General features: G+C 38.8%; 1 protein-coding gene across 1 annotated transcript in view; it reads left to right on the top strand.

The window, feature by feature from the left end:
- SLC39A10 (solute carrier family 39 member 10) overlaps positions 1-25795 on the top strand; it is a 264604-nt gene that overhangs the window by 21849 nt on the left and 216960 nt on the right. The window contains exon 2 of the mRNA XM_008258853.5: positions 11676-11787. The gene's annotated coding sequence lies outside the window, so the exon portion shown is untranslated. The remainder of the gene's footprint in view (positions 1-11675; positions 11788-25795) is intronic.

Raw genomic sequence — 25795 nt, 5'->3', positions numbered from 1 at the left:
TCCACACTTAAAATGTACTCAGAGGAATGCAAGCACTCTATTTAGAAGACTGATAGCCAGACCCCTGAGACATTTTTAGGAACTGAAACTGAACAGCTGGAAAAAGGAATGAACACAGTAGGAGCAAGAAAGTGTTTACGGAGCTATAAGTACATGCCTGGAATGCTTTCAACTAATTTTCCCTGTTTAACCTTCACAGTCTCTAGGGATAATTATTACTACGATTATTGCTGTTTTTATCATTTCATAAGGTTGAGACACAGTGACACTCAGGAGAGGACAGGCCACACTTGACTTGGGCTCTTGGATGTTAGCATACGTGCTCCACTGAGTGTTGCTGCAGTCTAAGCAGAGCTCTCTGCCCCCAGGAAAAGTTCTCCATTCCTAACACCTCCTGATAGACCAAGCATTCCAAGTTGCCAAATGACTATGAATTAACTCTGAAACCAGGTATAATTTCTTCTTCATTTTCTCCTTGTGTTGGCTTTGGCCATCATTACCCTCATCTTCCAACACATTTTGTTCTTCCCTCTACTTTGAAAAGTAATCAGTATTTCTGAAGTATCCACTGTGTGAGTGGCAGCAGAGATATCATTGGGTGAAGGCAGAATAAAGAGGTAGAGATGAATGCCTAGTAAGTTGCAAACACAAATACATCATGATTTGGCCATTCCTTTTGTATATGTATTCTCTAGAGAGATTTTGCACATGTTCAGAAGGAGACAAGCAGGACGATTGTTATAGTTCTTTTATTTATAATGTTGAAAAAATTGAATAGAATCCAAAGATCCACCAATAGAAACATAGCTAAGCAGAAAAGTAAATGAACTAGATCTATATGGAGCCGTATAGTTCACAAAAATAAAGCTTAGTGAAAAAACAAGTTGCAAGTTGCTTATACATAACATGATGTCATTTAATGACTATTTGCACATGTATGCAAGTATATATGTACGTGTGTGTGTGTGTTTCTCTGCTTGTGTTCCTTCTTGCAGAAACTTCAATCCACTTGTCACTTCGCTTCCTCCTCTGTGTAGATGCACCTACTTGTTCTTTAGTAAAGACATGGTAAAGATTTCACAAACAGGAGTTCTTGCCTTGGGAAAGAGGTAAATAGGAAAGACTATCTGGGAAAACTGTCACTTGGGTTTTTGCTCACCAAAATCACCTGATATAAAATGCTTATCCATTCTTCAAGATTCAATTTAAACCAAGCACCTAAAATGTTCTTAACTGACCTTAACTGGAATCTCATTCTCCTTTCTCCTATTCTCTTAGTACCTCTCTCAACTACAATGTCAACATATCTTGTAAAATTATTTGTATATGCCTCCCCGCTAACTTGACTGTCTCTAGAGACCATGGTTTTTTTTTTTTTTTTTAAGATTTATTTATTTATTTGAAACACAGAGTTACACAGAGAAGGGAGACAGAGAAAGTCTTCCATCCGCTGGTTCGCTACCCAGATGGCCACAACAGCCAGAGCTGGGCTGTTCTGAAGCCAGGAGCCAGGAGCTTCTTCTGGGTCTCCCACGCAGGTGCAGGGACCCAAGGAATTAGACTATCTTCTACTACTTTCCCAGGCCATAGCACAGAGCTGGATCAGAAGTGGAGCAACCAGGTCTCAAACCAACACCTATAAGGGATGCCAGCACTGCAGGCGGCGGCTTTACCTGCTATGCCACAGTGCCGGCCCAATAGACCAAGGATTTTTACCTTACTTGTTTCTGAATTCTTCATCAATACCTAATACATGTGATGGACCATAGGAAGAGCTCAATAAATGTTTGCTGCTTTCAGTCTGATCCTGAAGCTTCGCTGTCTGAAGGCTTTGATATCTTGACAGCACGTTTCCTGGAGCTGATGCCTTTTTTCCATTCTCCTAAAGCTGGTTTGGATCTTCGTACAATAGACCTAACTTAACTCTCAATCAATTGCTACTTCTCTACCTTGGCAGACTTCGCCAGACTTGAAATACACTTCAGCTCTTTCTTGAAATTGCACTCTCCTTCACTGTTACGTTGTATGTGCATTTGTGTTTTTACTTTCAAGCCAAATTTAATTATTTTCAATACTGAGAGCCATAAACTACTCATAGAGATCACCAAAATTGAATTATGTCTAATTTTTCAGCTATTTCAATGCTAATTTAACATCCATAACATACAATCTTGGAATACAATAGCAGCAATAATCTATAAACAAGCTGCTTTTAAATGGATCTTCTCAATTCATTACAAGATTAGGAAGTTATTGGAGTTGGAAGAGGCACTATTGGAGGCTCTGGGAGTTTTTTGAAAAATATTCTGATTTAGCAGATAGTGGGGAGCTTTCTTTGATAGTTAATTTATGATTGTACCTAAATAATAACCAATCCTAAAGAAAACTCACTTGTATAATATAACACAACTCTAATTTTTAAACTTTTTTATCTATTTGAAAGGGAGAAAGAGAGAAGATCTTACAGCTGCTGATTCACTTCTGAAGTGTCCTCCATATCCAGGGCTGATCCAGGCCAATGCCAGGAGCCTGGAACTCCACCTGGGTCTCCCATGTGGGTGGCTCAAGCCCCTGAGCCACCCTAGCCAGGATGCATTAGCAGGAAGCTGGATTGGAAGTGGCACAGCCAAGACACAAACTGGCAATCTAGCATGAAATGTAGGCATTGCAAGAGGCAGCTTAACTGCTGTACCCTAACGCCCACCCCCACAAATGTATTTTTATTCTAAGAGCTCAGCTCTTTCCTGTCTAACTATATTAATAGCACTCTGCTCCACTGCTAGAACAGTGTGAGAACAGCTTGGGCAGTTTTCCCTAATTCTAGAAAATTTTCATCAATTGCCTCTTCAAATCCAATTTTTTACAATTCTCCTAGATAACTTTTAGGCATAAAATAGATTATATCAAACCAATCTTCCTTGCTCTAAACTGTTCTTCCACGCTTTTAATTATTTATCTCTCTTTTTTCTATATAGCATTCTGGGTAAATTCTTCATCATCTTCCAATTTATTAATCCCCTCTTCAAATCATGCTCCGTGTAGAGTCTTGATATGTTTTATAATTTTGGCTTACAGATTCATTTTTAATAAGAAGAATTCCCTTTCTAATCTACCCAGTCTTTCCAATCTGACAGTTTAGTGAATTCAACTGCACAGCCTCCTAGGGAAAACAGTTTGAAATTTTGATTAGAGGCTAGGGCTCTGGCCCTGTGGTGATAATGAATGCACAGCTTTCCTCAGATCCTGCCTTTAGGCTAATCCAGATCTTCCTGCCTCTCTGAGCACCAAGTTTCCTATAGCCCTAGGCAACTGTCATTAGCCCCTCTTTACAGCTTCCTTGACAAGACAGAGCCAAACAGCCCCTGATTTCAAATGATACCCCTGGCTCTAGTACTGCATCTTGTGTGCAGTTCTGGTTTCCTGTACTCAACAGACAGAAACTCCTGCGAGCCCCACATTGCTCAACACTTGGCAATTGTGTTTGCTTTCTGAGCCATGGTCATGTGTATTTCATCTTGACAAGGCTATATATCCTTCTAGTTTTTTCCTTTTTATATGTGACCAATAGCTGGAGTTGGGGCAAAGGGTGCCCGAGGTTTAGCCTGTCCCACCACCATCTACAGTTTAGCTCTTTTTGAAGCAATTCTTCCTGTCTCACCAGAAATCTCCCTTTCTCTGTGCATTGAACTCGTGGATTATCGTATGCAATCTGAGTTCCTTCATATGAGCCCAAGACTATGAGATTGTTTCTCAGATGGGAGTAATCACGCTGCTCTGAATCTATGGACTCTCTCATCCTGGTCAAATGCCTTACAAATTTGTGGACACTGTTCTCTATTGACAGTGGGGTTGTAGCATCATTGTACAACCAATTTGTGCATCCCATCTATTTCAATCTATTTTAACAACAAGAAAGGGATCCATGGCCTCCGCACTAAAAAAAACTTAGATGCTCACAGGATCTATCTTGGACTTTGACAGTGAATCTTAGGAGGCTCCTGGATGACTTGAGTTCTCCTTTATGTTTTCACCTGGTGACTTGGGCCATCCAGGAGCAATCTGTCCCCTTGGTAGAGACTGCAGAATACATATGAGGCTCCTTGTAAGGGGAGATTGGACTTGTCTTTCAGCTTTATCTGAGCCACAAAAATACAGTTTTAACTTAGATTATGTTTCTGCTTGGTAGAGTTTTAAGATGGTTGGTAGAATGTGGCTGCAAGATGCAGCATGTATTACAGAAAGAGTTAGCAATTGGCTGATAACAGAGCAAGTTGGTAACCCATGGCAACAATCGCTACTCTCAAACAGCACTTTCAAAAATAATTAAGAGCTTAATCACCACTTTTTCAATACTACGTCTCCAAAATACTTACATGGATTTATTTGTGTAGAAGAGATGAAAAAGAGAAAAATGCTGTTAATGGAAAAGGAAGAAAGCAGAATTAATAGAAACTCTAATCCAGAGTCTGCCAATTTCTACTTTTAGTACCACTTCAAATACATCACATCATTTCTCTTCCTACAAAGTAGAAATGCTAATATTTGCCATCTCTTCAGCTGATAAACACTCTTTGAACAATGGGGATTAACATTCCGCATAAGTACAGTAGTGTGCTATTTTTACTTACATTTTTCAAAGCCTTCTGAAAATTTTAATCCATTTGAAAATAATTGCTTAATTACATGAAAAGTCGTGAACATCTGACTAAAATAAGATTTCACACCCTGTGGGAGAATTCACATAGAACTGCCCCATGGATTTACAGAAGGAATAAATTGGGCCTATAAACTTGGAGCCTTAGGTTAGGTTTACCCCCATCTAAAGCTTTTTTCAAATGTAAGGAAAAAAATAGCCTTGTTTCATGAGATGAAAAAGTCATAAAACATGCTGCTCTTCCACAACTGAGTGGCTCAAAGCAATTTCTCTCGGCAATTATCTTATGAGCTACAGGACCCAGATGTATTCAGGGGCTGCTATAGGCCACTGTAAAATGCCAGTGCCTATGTTTCAAATGAAATAGCTGAACGTCGTCAAGTGAAGAGTCGCATTGTGAATGCTGCCAGCATTTAACACGGATCCAGGACTCTGCTTTGTTATTCATCGCCTGTGTGTGTGTGTGTGTGTGTGTGCTGTGAGTGGAGGAGGCTGGGGTTAGCATGATACACCTTTGCTTTCTTCATTTTTTAAACCATGCTTATTTTTAAAACGTGTTCAAGTGTCACTCATGACTGCTAACTGCAAATTCGCCGCATGCAGTGATCTTCGCTCAATCTACTTTAATATCTCTGTAGCATAAATGGCTTCCTATCCTAAAATAACTCAAGCATTTGACCAGGTATGCCTAGATGGCTCTTTCTGCCTTTTTCTACATTTCTTTAGTCACTATTTTTTTTAAGATTTTTTTTTATTTTATTTGAAAGTCAAAGTTACAAAGAGAGAGAGAGAGAAAGAGGTCTTCCATCTGCTGGTTCACTTCCCAAATGGCCCATAAACAGCCAGGCTGAAGCCAGGAGCCAGGAGCTGCATCCAAATCTCCCACGTTGGTGGCAGGGGCCAAGCACTTGGGCCATCTTCCATTGCTTTCCTTTTGGTTTTTTTTTTTTTATAATTTTGGTTTTTGTTCTTTTTTTAAGATTTTATTTATTTATTTGAGAGGTAGAGTTAAAGACAGTGAGAGGGAGAGTCAGAAAGGTCTTCTTTCCATTGGTTCAGTCACCAGAGGGCCACAGTGGCCAGAGCTGCACCCATCCAAAGCCAGGAGGCAGGAGGCAGGAGCCAGGAGCCAGGAGCTTCTTTCAGGTCTCCCATGTGGGTGCACTTGGGCCATTTTCCACTACTTTCCCTGGCCATAGCAGAAAGCTGGACTGGAAGAGGAGCAGCCAGGACTAGAACTGTTGCCCATATGGGATGCCAGCACCCATGCCAGCAGGTGTAGGATTAACCTACTGTGCCACAGCACCAGCCCTCCATTGCTTTTGCAGGTGCATTAGCAGAGAGCTGGTTTGGAAGTGAAGAAGCCAGAACTGGAATCAGCACCCACATATGATGTTGGCGCCACAGGCAGCAGCTTCACCTGCTATGCCAAGGAGCCAACCTTCTCTTTAGTCACTCTTGACTGTCTATATTTTGTTTCTACTAGCACTTCTATGTTGAAGACTCTCATCACTACCCGTCTAACTCCAATCTCTCTCCAATCTTTAAATTTACATTATAAACATCTCAGGCTCTAAATTTACATTACTAAAGCTTTCACTGATGGAACTCATCAACTCAGTATGTCTCTAAACATCCTACAAAGGAACTATCCAGTAACCCTCTATTTCCTAAACTCAGTGTTAGGTCTTTGTGTAGTGCTTGTTGTAATCAAATCTCTCCTTCTCATTCTCACTATTCTTGCTGTGCATCACTGCCTTCATTCCTGTCTGCATTGTTTTTCACCTAACCTATTACTGTAGTCTCCTACCCTGTCTCAGTAACTTATTATACCGGCCTGATGGATCTGAAACCCTGGGAAGAGGGGTCCACTTTCCCTATGGAACATGGCTCCTCCCCAGACCCTCAACACGCCTGTGAGACCAAGCCTCTTGTAAGCTCCTAAGTCATTGCCACATGTGGCCCAATCTCACGTTGCTGATGTCTATCCTTCACAAGCCTTCACCACTGCCTTCTATTATGGACTGAATTTTATTCTCCCCAAACGTGTATGTTGAAGAGCCGACCCTCAATGTGACAGCAATAGAAGATAGAGCTTTGAAAGAGGCAGTTAAGGCTGAGACAGGTTATAAGGGTGGTACCCTAATCCAATACAACTACCGTCCTTATTAGAAAAGGAAGAGACACCAGGAGTGTGAGTTCAAAGAGGAAAGGCCACGTGAGGGCACAGCAAGAAGGCAGCAGCCTTAGAAGAAACCAAACCTGCTACAATCTTGATCTTTGGACTTTCAGCTTCCAGAATTGTGAAAAATAAATTTCTGTTATTTAAGCCACTCAGTCTATGGCTTTTTGTTGTGGCTGACCAAGGAGACTAATACAGCCTGTCTGGCTGAATGCATTCTCCCCTCTGTGGACCCCTCTAACACTTTCCCCTACATTGCTGTCATGGTACAGGCTTAGGATCCCTTGCCCCAAATGCTTAGAACTAGCAGTGTTTCAAAATTTTTTATTTTGGACTATTTGCACACATGTATGAGATATCTTGGGGCTAGAACTCAAGTGGAAATATGGATTTCACTCATGTTTTATATACATCTTATACATATCACCAGAAAGTAATTTTACATGAGTAAATACAGCTACATTTTGACTGTGACCTGTCACATGAGGTCAGGAGTAGAATTTTCCACTTATGGCAAAATGTCAGCCTCCAAACAATATTAGATAATGGACCATTTCAGATTTCAGAGCATTTTGGATTTTCAGATTAGAAATGTTCAACCTGTACTTTTCTCTTTACTTTTTGATTTGAAATAATTTTAGAATTATAAAAATGTTGCAAAAATAGTACAGAGAGTTCTTGAATACCCTTCGCCCAGCCTTTCCCTATTGTTAACATCTTATACTGATATAAGAAGAAAATGTACATTGGTACCATATTAGAAACTTGCAACCTCATTTCACCAGCTTTTCTCTAATGTCCATGTCCCGGTCCAGGGCAATACAGAATTGCACAGTGCTGCTAGTGGCCCTACCTCCTTAGACGCCTCCAATTTATGATATTTCTTCAGCCTTTTATCACTTCTCATGATCTTTACACATTTGGGCGGTTGGGAGGAGTTAAAATAAACTTTTTATTTCAGAATTTTTCTAAATTTATGAGACAAAAATTATGTGATACAAAGAGTTCCAATGTACCTGGCACCCAGCTTCCCCTATTATTAACATTTTATATAGTATGATATATTTGTCACAGTTAAGGAACCACACCCAGCTTTCCCTATTTTTTAAGCCAAAATTCTTCTATTATTCCCACTTCTTTCAACCTGTAGCAACCAACGTTCTGTATTCATGTTGAGTTTCTTTTATAGCTCCCATAAATGTAGAGAACACACAATGTTTGTCTTTCTGTGTCTGGCTTGTTTCACTTAACATGTCCTCCTGTTCCATCTATTTTGCTGCAAATGACAGGATGTCATTCTTTTTTGGAAGAATACTATTCCATTATACATACATACTGCATTTTCTTTATTCATTCATCTAATAATGGACATTTTGATTATTCCATATCTTGGCTATTTTAAAGTGTTAAATTATTTAATGTATTGAATGGTTGTATCGTAGAATGTCCCTCAACTAGGGTTTATCTGACTTTTTCTCACAATTCAACTGAGGTCATGCATTCTTGACCTGAAGACCACAGAAGTGAGGTCAGACCTTTCTTAGTGCATCATGATAATAGTGACCAGCAAACCTAATGCCAATATCTTATTTTGAGTGACATTAATCTGGATACCTGGCTAAGGTGGTGTCTGAAAAGTTTCTTTAGGGTAAAGTTGTTATTTTCATCTTATAATTATTAAATAACTCAAAATAGTTTAAATTATGTGAATATTATTTCTTATCATGCATACTTTTTTCCATGAATTTTAACATCTGTTGATGCAACAACTATCACTGTAGGGTTTACGCAATGATAGTTGCTCTATTTCTCTCACTTATTTCACATTAATAAACTGAGTTTCTTCTATAAGAAGGGCTGGTCATTCTCCTTCATTTATTTATTTAAATTAGTATAGAGTCATGAGTATTTCATAAGTTATAATTCATCAGTGTCATTATTTGCATTATTGCTAACATTGTTTTATCTCTGGCTTTCAATTTCGGATCTTCTAAATGTTGGTTTGTAATCCCTTTCTGGCTTCAAAACCAGCAATGGCTGGCTAAGTCCTTATCATCTTGCAGCACTCTGAATCCAGCTCTCCTTTCTCTCCTTTCACTTATGATTGTGTTAGGACCACAGAGATAATCCAAGATAAAATCCCTACTTTTAAAAAGTTTGTTTATGTATATTAGCATTTGAAAGCATTTGTATTTGAAATTACGTATATTATTATTTGAAAGCATTAGTATTTGAAAGGTAGAGAGACAGAGATCTTTCATCCACTGGTTCATTCCCCTAAATGCTCACAACAGCCAGAGCTGGGCCAGGATGAAGCGTGGAGCCAGGAACAAGTCTCCCACAGAGGTAACAGGGACCCAAGTACTTTGTTGTCATTTGCTGCCTTCCCAGGCACATAATCAAGAAGCTGGATAGCAGCAAGGTAACTAGGACTCAAACCAGCACTCTGATATGAAATATGGGCATCCCGAAAGGCAGCTTAAACTGTTGCATCACAATACACTCCCCAGTCCCCCTATTTTAAGATCAGCTAGTTGGCAGCCTAATTTCCTTGCCATTCATGTAACAGTCACAAAACACATTTGTTGGTTCTGAAAATTCATATATGTATAAAATCATAACCTAAAATTTCATGGAAAATAGAATTAACAAGTAATGTACATTTCCATGAACTTTGAAGGGGCATTATTCTGCCTGCCACAGTATGTATGCCTTTGATTTTTATCTAACACCCAGTGTTCATTCAAGTTTTCCCCCTTTCCCTACTTGAAATTTCTTTCTCTGGCAATTAGAAATTTGACTGTCATTATCTATGATTTATTTACTTGTTCACTCCTAGTATTTACATAAAATAGTTTCAGAATTGCTGACCTCCATATCTTCTGAGAAATAAATGTACCAATAGTGTTATATTATTTATACACAATTCCTTCTGTCAGATGTCAGAGTATATGCCAAAGTCAATTAGGTAGTTCCTTAGGTAATTTTAATCTTTCCTTTCTTCACTGTGATTATGTTATTCATTTGCAGCAGTTAGGTTCATGTGTTACCCTTAATATTCTATGTGTGGTCCCCACCACATCATAGCTGATTTTAATTATTTATTGGGGGCAATGATACAAAGAAAAAAGGAATTTCTTCCAAATACATTCTTACTAGAAAATCCTCTACATCATGTGTGAAAGACAGGATTTCCTGATGGTAAATAAGGAACCAACTACTCAAAAACAGTTCGATATTTCCTGCAGAGGTTTCAAACTGGTGGACAACAGGTCAAACACAGCCAAAAGACCTGTTTTCTTTGAAATGCTGTTTTCCAATATTGAATATCACTTCGTTTTACATCACTAAACTGCTTATAAAAATACCAATATTCACTCTTTCATCCAAATTTAAAGAACTGGCAGTTTTGAACTTATATTTCCACATGATAATAATTAGTCAGATGTGTTATAAACTTTTCCATTTAATAACACGTCTGCTACTTCTAACCTAGCCTGTTTCCTACATTGTACTCTGCGTAGGCTCTATGAGTACATGCATTTGAGTTTATAACCAAATGTTCAGTGCAGATGCTAAAAAGGTAACAAATTCAGTCTGTACTAATATTATTAGAACAGTAGGAACCATCTACTGATCATTGGGGATGCCAAGAATTTACTGATCACTGAGGGTGCCAAGTATTTTATATATATCACATAATTGAAATCTTTCAAAAAGTCTGTGAAGGAAGCTAATCTTTCCATTTTTCAAAAGAGAACAATGAAGCTCCAAGAAGTAGACCTAAGGACACAGTCCTATGAGCAGGGATCCAAAGTATGTAAAGACAACAGATGGTAAATACAGATGGAGTGCCAATGTAGAGAGTATTAGATGAATATGTACAGAGAATGGTCAAAGAACAACCAGAAACAAGAAAACTAGTACAACAAAGAAAGAGAAGAACACAAAAGCAAAAGTGTAAGAATTTGTAGCAGCAATAGTGAACTCCCAGCAAGAAACTATTGAGACACAGCACAAAAGGCAAGACAAGAAAGGAAGCTAAGGAGGCAGCAAAACTTCAGACCAGAAAGGTGACATGGGGACAGGACCACAAGCACACATGCTCATTGGACACAGGATGCATTTCTGGGTTCTCTGACTTTCCTCACAGTCTATTAAATCATTCTTGTTTAATTGATCTGCATAGTAAATGTGTTTCTAATGTTGTGGATTGTCTGAAATAAATACTTGAGAAGGTAGGTGGATGTCAATGGTCCCATTCAGCAGTTCTGCCTTCACAAAATCCTCTCACTATCATGTGGAGAAGATATTCACAGGCTGAAAGCTGGGGTCTTTGGACTCAATCATTTCCTTGAACCTATTCTCTTCTTGTTGTCAACCTCTCAATACTTTATCGTTCTCTTTTTTATTGTTATTCTTTCCTTGTGCTCATTGGTATGCTACAAAATGTTTGAAAAAAAATCTCTTCAAAGTGAGAAAGAAGGGGAGTGGAGGAGGAAAAGAGGAAAGACAAGGAAGAGAAGGAAAAGAAGAAAAAAAGAAAGTTCTTGTGGCATTTGCCAATTCCATAGTGTAAATACTTCAGCCATGACAAATTCAAGTCACTTCTGTGACATCAATGAAAACAAACTTGGGAAGATGTGTAGTAAAACACCATTTAATAAGATTTCATCATACTGATCATACACAATAGACATGTGAACTGTATAGATTGCAGTTAAATGTAGAGAAATAAACAGAAATTTGTTTGGAGTGTTTATTAGTTTACTTTTATTATAATGTACTAAATGATAAATTGATACTTAATTTTTTATAAATGTCATGTTTTACAACCAGCTAACAAAATACCTGCAAACTGAACAGTCAGTTCTCCTGAGCCCATGTGAGCCAGCTCAAGTCCATCATCGCTGGAATTTCAACCTTCTCCAGGAGAACATGAGACACTGAGGTGGGTTATAGATCTTTTTTTTTTAATAATGAAATGTAGTTTTTGACAGTGGGACCCTTTATTCTGTGAGACTGCCATAGAAAAGAGGAAATTTCATCTCATATTGTCTTTGTATCTCTTCTCCATAACTTGTGTCACCCGGTTATGAGGCCATTCCAAGTATCGGAAGCTATCCACTACTTTCTCAGTTGTTAGTGCAGAGAGGTGTCACTGTGCTGCTGATTGTCCTTGCCTACACAGTATCCAGGGTAGCATCCCTCTGCTCCTCTGTGCCATGTGTGGACACTCAGTTCTGTGCTGGCTACCTTTGGCCCTATCCACCACAGAACCCGCATCCCTGCTTAGCTGACTCCCCTTCCCTAGCCTCATGGCAGGAGGACAGAGTGAAGGTCCTATATCTCAGTCCCCGTACGATCCCTGTTTTCCTTTGCTCTCTGTCCCCAGTTCCATCAGAATTTTTTTCCACTCTGGGAAGCACTGTGCTTCAAGCAAACATAAGACCTCTTCAGAAAATTTGCTTATTCTGAGAATCTTCTCCCCCACTGGAAAGCTTAGTTTCTTTGAAACGACATCAAGAAAGACTCCCCAGTAATTTCCACAACTTGCCCTGTCACATCCCTCCCCTGAGATAATGGGTACCTGGAAACTATGAGCTTAATTACAGGAAAAGAAAAGGGTGGGAGGAGGAATACAGTAATGAAATACAGGTTAATTTAAAAAATCATACTCTAAACATAAAGTTGCCCCTTGACATCTTTTCCCTGGCCATGCTTTGAGTAAATACTATTCTGGAAGAAGAATGATAGTCAAAACTGGTCCTTTGCAAAAAATGGTTCCTTCTGCATGCAGTAGACCTAGGTTTGGCTAAGACAAGATGAGGTTTAGGGGAGCAAGAGAAGTGTGCAGAGCAAAGCAAAGCCAATGCAAACTCCAGAACAAACACTCTATCTTACTTTTTCAAGCTGCAGTGCTACCCCCTCGTCTCTCTGTAGAGTAGCCCTCCACTCTCTTTCCTAACTCTGTGCTTTGGAAATGTTTCTTCAGTCCCTGCAGGTCAGTGCAGCTTCCCTGCAAACCTCTTCTGAAGTTCTTGTTCAAGTGACAAGGAGAGCCATGCTTGGAAGCTCTTCAGGGCAGACCCAATGTCACGTCTACGATGTGCTAACCTTTCAAGGAAGTGCATGTGCTGATGTCCCTTCTGTGCCCATGGTCTCCCAGTCAGTTCACTTCAACATTCATTTATCAAATGCTTTCTATGAGCAAGGCATTGCTGTAGTCAACTGAGAATACAACGATCAATAACATAATCTTGCCCCACTGCTGCTCATGCTCTATCAGATGGTTCTCCAGAGGAAGAGGCCAGCCTAATCGGGCCTGAGCTCTCAGTGATGGTGTTTTGGGGAGCATCATGTCTTAGGTAAAGATCAGGCAAAAGACTGACAACTGAAAAAGAGGAGCAAAAAAATACATTCACGTCAGGAGCAGCAACCTGAGGAAAGGCAGATATGTGACAAAAAAAATACTAATTACCAGGTGACTTTCAGTGGCTTAGCAAAGGTTACACCACTAAGAAGCAGAGTCTGGGTAGTGACTCAAGTGTTCCGTCTCTAAACCTGACAGCACATAGGGAGCTCTTCATGACTAATCCCTCGGACTTGCACTTTCTGTGGTGTGCTCCTGTACCCAGCCTTGCTGTCCTTGTCCTCCTGCAGCATGCTTGTCTTCATGTTTTTAGACCTTGACTACTCTGATCTCACCATTTGAAAGCCTTTCCCTCATTTAAGCTCCTCCCACTTCAAACAAGAATTCATAATTTAGAACTTGTCAATTAAGGCTTTATGGGGGACTCTGCTCTTTGGACTCCAGTACATGTCTTTCTAAAAAAAAAAAAAAAAAAAAAAAATCCCTTATCACACTTTACTACGATTGTCTGTGTTTGCATTTGTCTCACCCAGTAAACTGAGCTTCTTGAAAGACAGATCCAGTGTTTCAATGCGGTTCATTATTACCACCGTGTCTAGCATGCAGCACATACTCAGAAATTGTGGGCATTAAAACGACCCTAAAGGGGCTGGCACTGTGTAAAGCTGCCACCTACAGCACTAGCATCCCCTATGGACAACAGTTCCAATCGCAGCTGCTCCCTGCTAACACGCCGGGGAAAGCAACAAAGGATGACCCGACCCAAGTGCCTGGGCCCATGCACCCACATAGGAGACCCAGATGAAGCTCCTGGATCCTGGCTTCGATCTGGCTCAGCCCTGGCCATTAGGGCAATTTGTGGAGTGAAATAGCTGTTGGAAGAATTCTCTCTCTCTTTCTCTCTCTGTCTCTGCTTCTCCCTCTTTGTAATTCTTTCAAAAAATAAATACATTTAAAAAATAATTTAAAAAATAACCCTAAAAATAAGTGGGCCCCATGTAATAATTTTTAAAAGGACTATTTATTATGCAAATAACCTAAGGGCTACAAATTAAGCCAGTGATCTAGTCAAGATTCTAGCTGGCTAGAACTGTAGCAGGTGACCTGTGCGATTGAAATAAAACCAAAAGCAGTGTCCCTGGAGCAGTGCACAATCACCTGGGAACTATCAGCCACAGAGCAGTGGAGTAGGAGTGGGGGCAGGGTCAACATCCTGTTCTTCCAGCAGCCGTTGCAGTGAATTCAGCGTTCCTTAGTCAGTCACTGTCCATTTCCTACTGTAAATGCAGCAGCTACAGACATCAGATGAGAGGAATTTCCTAATTTTAAATAGGCCCACATTTTCTAAAGGTCCACACACAAAAAAATTTCAGCCACAAGCCCCATAATGCCAGTATTCATAAAAATTTGCAGGCAGAACCAAACCACCTTCTTTTCTGCTCTAGTTAAAATCGTATATGTGTTCTTTCCTTCAAGCATCCATCTGCCCTTTGTTATAGATTAAATCATGTTGCCCCCAAATTCAAATGTCGAAATCACAACCCCCAGTATTGGAGAATCTGACTTTACTTGGTGACAGGGTCTTTACAGAAATAATCAAGTTAAAATGAAGTCAACAGGATGGCTCTGATCCAATATGGTTGATGTCCTAATGAAAAGGAGAAATTTGGAGACAGTCACACACACCAGGAGAATCCGATGGGAAGACAAGGGAAAAATTTGGCTATGTAAAAGCCACGGGGATGGGCTGGAATAATCCTCCCATCAGGGCTCTCAGAAGAAGCCAACCCTGCCTACACCTCTTCAGAACTGCAGCTTACAGAACTGTGAGATACAAAATGTCTTTTTTAAGACATTCATTGCAGTGTTTTGTTATAGCAGTTCCAGAGAACTAATACATTCTATCTAAAAATTTTCCCCCAGACCTCTCCCTATTCTTTCAACATTTCCCAAGAAGGAAAAAAATCATCTTGCAAGTTTTGTTTGTCTCCTTTTAACATTGATGGATTATCTTACCTCACAAAATTAGATAGACCTCAGGAAAAACCTCTACAATTTTCAAACCCACAATAATTAAGTTCTATAATTACTAAAAAAAGAAGTACAATAGAAAACCAATGCTGAGACCTCTTATAAATCAAACACAAAGGTAGAAGACAAAATTGGCTGTGCACTATCATTAACTAAAGCTATCACAGTTCTTTTGTAATCTTAAGCAGCTATTCCATGATCTTTTCACTTGCAGACTTTTGATAAAAGAAAATATTTGATCTCCCTTTAGCCCAAAATCTTCCTTTTATAAGCCCATTTAATATTCTAGAAGGGTTTTCTTTCCTTTGAAGAAGCACAGAGTTTGACATTCTAAAGGTATTCGTATTTTAAAACCTACAAAAAGACTTTTGGAGAGTACCCAGTGAAGTACTGACTTGCCCCCATGGCTCAAAGGTTCAATTATTATAGACATTTCACTCAGAATAGCATTTCTACCTTTTAACCTTCATCTAAATAATGTTCATTTATCTTTCACTGTGATAGAGTTCAAGCCCTTGCAATACACTGTGAAAGTTGTAGGAGATAGAAAATTGTACTTCTTTTTCTTTGTTCTTGGGTTTTAAACCTTTGTCTATACCTCTGAAATAAAATGAAGCTTCATGTTTTCTTCAGATACAAGTTTTTCTAGAAGAAACCAGTAAGGAAATATTGCAAATCTCTCAGAGAATGAGCATGTATCAGGCAAGCATATTTCTTTTATTGTGTTGCTCTTCTGAAACACAAGAAATAGATACCTACTTCTGGAAATCTGATTCTTACAAAAGCATCTCTAAACTGTGAAAAAATTATCTCAACAATGAGGAATGAAACTCCCTTTTCAAAAATATTTACATGGTTGGCAAAGAGAAGGCTGAAGCACATCTTAACAGGCAGCTTGTGTTTGTTGTAGGTGGAGAAGGCTAAAGAAAAGTGATTCAACATGACAAGACTTAGCTTTTAAAAACTGACTTCATTTGGCAACTAATGAAAAGAATTGCATTTAGTTAATTCATGACATTTTTCCTATATGAGAAATTGTAAAATCCAAAGTAAAAAGAGTATAAAGATAACCAAAATGTATTTTGAAACTATGGATGAAAATAAATCCCTACCATGTTAGTGGGGCTTTTTTGTTGATAACCAACAGAAACTGACCCTGCTGAACATAAGCTGAAAGAGAACTTACAGGAAAAATATGGCACACTCAAGTAATAAAGCAACCTGAAAGACGGCTGACTATCTCCAGCAAGCTGGGTAGCAAGAAGGAACAGGCAATTTTTTAAAATATATTTTTATTTACTTATTTTATTGAGAAGCAGAGAGATGAAAGAGTGTGGAAGAGAGAAAAAGAAAGAGAAACAGTTTCCTTCATCGATTCACTCCACAACAGGCACTAGGTAAGGGTGAAGTTAGGAGCTGGGAATTCAGTCCAGATCTCCCACATAGAAGGCAGGGACCCAACTACTTGAGGCATCACCAGCTGCCTTCCAGGGAATATATGAGCAGAAAGCTGGAATTGGGAACCAGTGGAAGAAATCAATGCGATCACTGAGGAGAGAAAGAAGAGGGAAGCTGGTGGGGTTGAAATTAAGAGAAAAATACTGATCTCCATTTCCAGCTGGAGAATCTCCACAAAGATCTGTTCCCCACTGCTTCCTTTCTATAATTCCCAGAAGGGTTACAAGGTGTTTCTTTGTGAACATACATAAAAGTTTATTGTACAGTCATTGATCCCATTAAAATTGGTTAGCTTGCAAAAAAAATTTTCATGTTAAAAACCTAGTGACATTTTAAAAATGTTTACTACATCAGCAATTAACCTAAGTAATTTTAAGCTTTTGACACACTAAAAAAAAAAGTTAGCTTTACGTTCTTCTATATTTACAAGTTAGCATGAATATATTAAGTTGTTCCTTAGAAAATTTTTTTATCTAAGGAAACTTATATTTGTATACTCTAAGAATGCAGACATTCCTCATAAAAATTCATTCTCTATCCTGCCTGTTTGTTAGCTAATCATTTGAAAATAATACCCACATGTAATGTTAATATTTTAAACTTTGAAGTTAAACAACATGAATCAGAAAAATAAATTTGAAGAATTTTACAGCTCAGCTTGCGAGATTGATTCAGGGACTACTATTAAAGCTGTAAGATAAAGATTTGGCCATTAGCCACTGAAACATTTAGTACTTCTGAGCATAAAAAATTATGGAAATGTAGTATTGATCTTACATTTTCAAAAATATAGTAAGTGAACAAATCAATTGAACAGGCAGTTAACACCAATTTTCTGCCAAATTCTGAGGCCACAAAGATGAATGGGACATAGACATTCCCTTCAAATCACTCAAATTGAGACATCTGGCTATAAATAATGAAAATGTTATGTGGAGAGGCAATAAAAGAATTATGTGTAAGATGTGAAATAATCTAGAGGGGAGAAAACTGCAGAGGAGATGGGAGCTTGATCTGAACTTTGAAGGATGAGAAGGCAATCAGATTGGGGAAAACTTGATAACTGAGAACACAAATAATAAAGACCTTGAAATACTAAGAAACATGGAGACACACGGGAAAGGCAATAAATTTTTTATGGCAAAACATAACTTTGACATGACTACAGAACTAGTAGCTAGAGCCAGGGGTCACAGCCTAAAAGCTGATCATGCTGTAAGGAATTTGAGATCTTATGGATCAGTGTTTTCTAAACTATTTGTCCTACGAACAAAGAGCTCCTCGTCAAATAAGCTTAAGAAATGCCATCCACTAAAAACCTGTGTCGTGACATCAAGGTGACTGAATGACCTCTATTTTACCAACTCCCCACTAAAATCTCATAACAGTTTGAGAAACAAATTCCCTCTCCAAAGGAGAACATTGATTATTATAAACAATTACAGTATCTAGTCTGTTTTGCCCAAGATTGGTTAAGGAACCCTAACCTCAGCCAGTTAGCACTTTGAATTCTGCTAGTGACAGTTAGTGGTTTAAACAACTATAGCAGGCCAAGAGAAGTAGCACTGTTTGAGTGGAGGAAAGCACTCTCCCCTTTTGTGCCAGAGGGCTTCAGTGAGAATAAATGCAGCTTTCATGCTACAGGCAATGGGTGATGATCCTATCACTCCAAGAAGAATCACACTTACAATGAGGTCAACAGAGTGGAGGGCAGAGCAAAACATGGAAAGAACCAGAATCCTTGGTGACATCATTGAATTACTGGATCAACCAGTGCTGAAGAGAAGAATGAGACCTGGTTCATGAAGCCGAGGGGCACATTACCTCACAGGGAAGAAGGCACATACACAAAATTTCAGTGTACTTCAAAGAAACAAAGAAGAGATTGGTTCAGGCAGGCAATGCACAGAAAGCATTATGTGCTCTTGGCCTGAGTCTTCACTGATGTGCAGGAGTCCACCGTCTACAAATGATTTTGTTTTTATGTATTGGTTTACTTGACATTTTATATTACAGCAAAAACTTCATAAAATTAGGAAAAATAAAATTGTTTTAAATGAAGGTACTGACAAGTAGTTAGATGTAAATTAAAATTAATTAAATATAGTTTATAATTTAGTCTCATTAAGCATAGTAAGATTTAATGGGACTTTTTAAAAATTTAATAATCTGGGGGCTGGTGCTGTGACGTAGCAGTAAAGGTACCACCTGCAATGTTGGCATCCCATGTGGGCACCAGTTCATGTCCCTGCTGCTCCACTTCTGATCCAGCTCCCTGCTAATGTGCTTGAGAAAGCAGATGAAAATTGCCCAAGGGCTTGGGCCACTGCACCCACATGGGAGATCCAGAAGATGCTCCTGGCTCCTGGCTCCAAACTGGCCCAGCTCTGACCGTTGTAGCCATTTGGGGAGTGAACCAATGAATGGAAGACCTCTTTCTCTCTCTGTCTCTCTGCTTCTCTTCTTCTCTATAACTCTGCTTTTCAAATACATAAATAAATCTTTAAAAAATGTAATAGTCTGATAAGATCTACAACCCCTAGAATAAAATAAAAGATTTAATTATGCACACTTATTTTTCTTCATTTCAAACATACTGCCATTGTAACATCTTAAATTACTTTAATTCCTTGTTTCTCAGTTTTGCATTTATATTCCATTTTACGCATATCATTCTGTTCAATGGGATTTCACTTTATATCAGCATGCAGTTAATGCCATTTATCAAATACAGTAGCCAATCCATGATACAATTTAAATGGTCTAAAAATGGCTTTGTTTGTTGGCAATATGGAAGGTCATGGTTAGGAAATTCTGAAAAAGTGCCCAAAATTTTAAGTTCTAATCAATATGAAAAGCCTTGTAATTACTGTTCAGCAAACCATATTTTTAATAGGTATTTTCCCATCAATAAAACTCCACCTGTTCCAAAAATGCCATTTGAATTGGATTTTGCTTTGCTTAAAAGAGAGTTGTCAGGGTAGGTGTTATGGTGAAGCTAGTTTGGCTATCCACATCCCATATCAGAGTGCCTGTTCAAGTCCTGGTCCACCACTGCCAATCCAGCTTCTTCCTGATGCACCTGGGAAAGTAGTGGATATATCTCACATTCTTGGATCCCCACCACCCAGGCGGGAGACCAGTGTAGACTTCCTGGATCCTGACTTCAGTCTGGTTCGGCTTTGGTTTTTGAAGGTATTTGAGAATACAATACCTAGCAGATGAAAGATTTTTCTCTGGCTCTAGCTTTCTCATCTCTCTCCGTATCTTTCCCCTCTCCTCATCACTCTGCCTTTCAAGTAGATTTAAAAAAAAAAAAAAAGTAACACCAAAAAAATTAAAGAGGGACATAAAAATTATAATTGGTGATACCATTTATTGCCTGAAAACATCAATCCTAACAAGCTTTGTTTCTCTATCTAATAATTTGTTGGGCATGCTCTTGTCCAAAAAAATCCTGGCAGTTTCTCATCACTAATAAAACAAGGTGTTAAATTATCCTTAAGTCTTCTCAAGAAAGCTTGAGAAAGATATAGTTTGAAAAAGAAATTTTACATCAAATTGGTTTTATTTCCAGAAATAAAATTTGATTATTTTAAAAAGTTTTAAATACTCTTCAAACTTAATTGGATCTCTTTAAACCAAAGTTGATGAAAATGGGAACGTTCTCACTTCTTTTATCTTAGCAAAATGGAGATAAATATAAAACGTTGTGTGCTTTCTTTATTTAAAATGAAGATCTCTGTAGAGTCAAGGCTTCAGGCATTAAGTTCTCCATCTAAAAACAATATTATGACTGTCTTTAAACTGGACTCTTCATTTTGACAGTCTCGCAGCTGTGCAAGTTTGCAGCTTCTTGGGCTAAACTCAGGAGGCTTTCTGTCCATGCCAGCTGTCTTTCAATTTCACACCAACTCTCCTGGTACTCTGTCAGTTTAAAGCTTTTGCAAAGTTTGCAGGGCCTGAATTCATTAGATAAGGGAAGTGGGTCGTCTAAATCTTAGCCAAGCTCAACTGCCATAGACATTCTGTATTGTAAATTTCCTTTGAGACTGAATTAGAAAATAGACCCCATGGGCTTTTTGTCAATGTTGGTATTCGATGACACCCTTGTAACAACAGCTGCAGAAGCTGTATGTGCCTCAATAAAAATTCCTCTTTTAGATTCCCTTTTCACATTTTCCATATAAAATTCGATGCCAACAGCTACAATAATAAGAGCACAAAGATCATATAAAGGTCAGTTTGCTAAGCACATGATAGACAGTAAGTTCATCACAAAGGTACTTGTTCAAAATAATGGTGGTTACTGAAAGGAGAAAAATTCATCTCATTTTTAAAGAATTCTGTAGCATTCTAAAACAGAGAGAAAACAGATTTTTAGGGATAGTTAAGTAAATTGTAACCCAAACTGTTAAACAGCAAAAGGATATAATGATTCCCCTAAATGTAAGCACCTGCCCTATCACAAGGCAACACATTATCAATGTTTTGGCATAATGTGAATCTTAGATCTATAGACGCTTAGACACTGCCATGTCTTCTTATTAGAAATATTTGAATGCATGTTTCTATTTTAAACTGAAAGGGGATGAAACAAATAGTACATTGAATAGGAAGAAGTATTGGTAACATCCTGTAATACTGCAAATGAGTGGGTGCTTTATCATAAAAACATTGAAGTCTCTATAAAGTTTGCCTTCTAGATGTCATTTCCAAGACAGTGGGGAAAGAAAAAAAAAATATCAAGTCAGGAGAGCTTACAGAGAAATAGAAATTGCTTTCAATATAATTTTAGATTATGGGAACCAAAGTTTATTCCCAAATGCTTTTCTATAACTAAACTGCAAGCTGAAGCATGGTCTGCAGATTAGAAAAATCCACTTTACATCTGACTGACTACTTATTATATGATCTTGGGCATGAAATTCATACTTTCTGAGCCTCGTGTTCAAAGTCTCAGCCCAACCCTGTGAATAAAATTCCAAGCTTTCAACCAGGAATTAGTATGTCTGCGTCAACAGGTACACACATTAGCCTGAGCAGAACCATGTAAGGATCCACACTGGTAGGAGCCAATGGCAAAACGTGCAACATAGAAGGGATGATGTTTTCCCACCATCTCAGGAGAGCTGAAGAGTCCTTAAAATCCACCTAATTTGTAAGCCTGGTCAACAAGTTTCGTGACACTGTTTCTTTCCCATTTTTATGTCGTAAGTTTTAGTATGATGATGCTTCTATAGACTTTACGTGAGTGACCCAATTTCATCTCAGCTATGAAATCAAGTAAGGGAAGACTTGTTATAGAGCTAGAGTTTTAGGAGAAGCACAAACTCCCAGCACCATGAGATCAGGACAATGGCAGCAGTAGACAACCAAGAGAAACTGCGAGAGAAGGTAAGTCTATGAACTGTGATCAGTCCACCAGGAGGCGCTTCTTTCAGTAAGAATGGTGGAATACCCAAGTTTTATTTTCACTGGGTGATTCCTATTTCTTTACAGTTCACATTATGGAAATTCTATCATAAATGCTTCCTTTTTAGTGTTTATTTGTTTTACTTTAAAGGCAAGGCAACAGCAAGAGAAAGAGATCTTCCACCTACTGGTTCACTCCCAACAGTCAGGGCTAGCCAAGTCAAATCCAGGAGCCCAGAATTCCTTCCAGGTTTCCCATGTGTGTGGCAGGGTCCACGCACTTGATCCATCTTTGACAGCCTCCCAGGATGCATTAATAGGAAGCTGGATTGGTATAAGAGGAGCCAGGACTCTCAGAAGCACTTAGCTATAGAACACAGGTGTCCCACTGTGCTACAATGCCTGCTCCCCATAAATGTTTCTTAAGCATGTTTGTTTTACATGGTTCTTCATGAGGCTCAGATAGAAATATGCCATATATCTATTATTAGATTTTTCTCATTTTTGGTATATAATGGAATGTAGGAAAAATAAAATTAGTAGAGATAAAGCCTTTTATGTAATATAGTTTATATTTGTTTCTCCTAAATAAAACAGCAAGTAATTAAGACCAAGATTATAACAAATCATCTGAAATTTAATGTTAAAAACGTAAACATTGCTGGTAACCACATTAATAATATTAAAAACAAAGAAAGAATAAATACTTATTTTCACAAGTGAACAAAATCTGAATACAACATTATTTTAAATACAACATTATTTTAAAACTATATTATGGGCAAGATTTTTTAGAGGTTGTCTATAATTGGATCATTCCAAACTGTCATGTTGCTAGAAATAAATAATTTATCAAATACATTCCATGTTCCAGAGATAACAGTAAATTATGTATGTACATAAACTCTTTAATTCTTACAAAAATACTACATGGTTGTTATTAGTTTAGCCTAGTTTTAGAGAGTTTAAGTAACTTGTCTGTATTCACAGTGTTGGTAAGCAATGGAGTAAGGATTCTAGGGTGATCTGTCTTTAAAATTCATGCCCCTACACACTATGTTACAGGACCCCTTTAGGGTAAAAGTAACTACATATTCCAATCCTAAAATTTTCTCTGATACTCACAGGCTTATGTAACTTAAAATCTTCCTATTATGAAGGTATCATATTACTTCTAACGACATCTAAGTCTTGACTTCTTCCTCTCCTTGCTCATTCTCAAAATAGATTCCAGGTTGTACTAAAATACAAAAGCAAGGATAAGTTTGAGCTTTTTATATGCTTTTTTTAAATTTTTTTATTTGAGGTAGAGTTACAGACAGTAAGAGAGAGAGACAGAGAGAAAGGTCTTCCTTCCGTTGGTTCACTCCCTAAATGGCCACCACAGCCAGCACTGCGCCGATCCGAAGCCAGGAGCCAGGTGCCTTCTCCTGGCCTCCCATGCAGGTGCAGGTGCCCAAGCACTTGGGCCATCCCCCACAGTCCCCCCAGGCCACAGCAGAGAGCTGGACTGGAAGAGGAGCAACCAGGACTAGAACCCGGCGCCCATATGGGATACCGGCACCGCAGGCGGAGGATTAACCAAGTGAGCCATGGCGCCGACCCCTAGCTTTTCATATGTTTTTTAAATATTTATTTTATTTACTTGGAATACAGAGTGACTTAGACGGAAAAACATCTTCCCTCTCCTGGTCATTCACCAAATGGTTGCAATGGTCGAGACTGGGCCAGACTGGATCTAGGACCAGGAGTCAGGAGCCATGAACTACATTGTGGTCTCCCATATGGGTGGCAAAGGCCCAAGTGATTAGGCTGTCTTCAGCTGCTTTCTCAAGCACATTAGCAGGGAGCTGGATTGAGAGTGGAACAGCCAGGGCTCGATTGGCAGCTCTGATATGGGATGTCAGCATCACAAGGCAATGCCTTAACATACTGTGCCACAACACCAGGCACAAGTTTGGGTTTTTTAAATGCACTTAACATAATTAACACTACCAGGAAAAGAGTTTGGACAGATTAGGTACAGCAAAAATTTTTCTGCAATCAGCTTTTTAAAAACTGAACTTGAGGGGTGGCACAGAGATAAAACATCACTTGGGACACCCACATCCCTTCTGAGAGTGCCTGCTTAAAGTTCCACCTTCTCTTTCTGATCCAGTTCCTGCTGCGCACATTCTGGGAGGCAGCAGGTAATGGCTCAAGTAGTTGGGTCCCTGCCACTCATTAAGGAGATCCAGATTGAATTCCAGGCTCCTGGCTACAGCCTGGCCCAGCGCCTGACTGCTGCAGGCATTTGAAGAATGAATGGAAGATTCTCTGTCTCTGTCTCTCTCTCTCTCTCTCTCTTTCTCTTCCACACCCCCCATTTCCTTCTGTCTCCACCTTTCAACTAAAATGAAAATAAATGAATTTTTTTATTTAAAACTAAAATTGTAAATTAAAAAAAAAAACTAAAATTAGGGGAGAAAAGAGACTACAAAACACCCAACCCAGGTGATTAATGTTATGTCCATCTCAGAAAGCAGTGGCAAAACCAAGACTCATTTTCAAAACAAGAATGCCTTTCCCATGATGACATAGATTGTAAGAGTCTGGAACATTTGGTTCTATTTTTCGAGTTACTAAACTTTTGTTCAAACACTATACAAGTAAAAATAAGCAAAAGAAGTATAAATACATGCAAACAATAAAGCAGCTGAAAAAGTCAAGTTCAAATTGGGTTTAACCCTGGAATGAGACTGTTATCTTCCTCTTCATTATATAGTGCATAAACACGTGAGCCAATAATTTTCTTTAGGTTGGTGTACTGCACAGGATGATTTCCACAACAGGTCAGTCTTCTGATACCTGGCCCAGACCAGTTCTTACAAAATAAGTAAACAAGCAGACAGGATAGGTCCCCTGCACAGATCAAAGAATTCCTCTGTCTCTGTAAATGTTCTTCTGGGAAACTAAGTAAAGGAGTGGCATTTATGTGGGAACAGTATTTCTGTCCTCTCTCAGTGACAGAAGACTTTAGACCTCATATCAATATTTCTCCTTTAACTTTAGGTTACTTATGTCCATCCTTATGGGATTTTTTTTTAATTAGAGAAATTTGACAATCAAAAATCACTGTTTTCTGATACAAAAAGAGGAGTAAGAGAGGAAAAGTGTGCAGTCACACTTACAGACATTCTAACTCCAAACTGAAGGTTAGAATTTTATTCTCTTATTTTCTTTTCACCAGTACAGGGGCAAAATGAAATATCCCCTCCACTCTCTAAGGGTTCACTGGAACAAACTGACAAAGACACATTAAGCAGGAGAAAAGACATACAAATTGATTAATGTGCAAAAGGGGGAAATCATGGCCCAGGGACATGACAGGCGTGTGATTACCCACTAGACCAACGTGATTGAGAAACGCATATGCCCTTTTCTCTACATGGGGAACAGAAAGAATGGGGGCTGTCAATAAGAACATTTAGTGGAACTCAGTGGGCTGGGAACCTACCATGGCCTGGGACAAAGTCAGCTGGGCCCACAGGAAAAGAACAGGGATTGTAAATGATTCCCTGTGAGACCCAAATAGAGGACAACAGTGTGGGACAAAAGTCTGTCCAAGTACGTTGGCACACTTTGGTCTCTGCCTGCAATAGGAGTTTTGTCTTCTCTAGCTAAGGTATTGTCCTGGAGAAAA

Source organism: Oryctolagus cuniculus, chromosome 3 (genome assembly GCF_051225735.1).
Source record: "Oryctolagus cuniculus isolate XC-2025 breed Fujian yellow rabbit chromosome 3, ASM5122573v1, whole genome shotgun sequence".
In the NCBI taxonomy this organism is placed as follows: domain Eukaryota; kingdom Metazoa; phylum Chordata; class Mammalia; order Lagomorpha; family Leporidae; genus Oryctolagus; species Oryctolagus cuniculus.
Note: the sequence above shows the minus strand (reverse complement) of the source record. Positions and strands in the feature narration are given on the sequence as shown.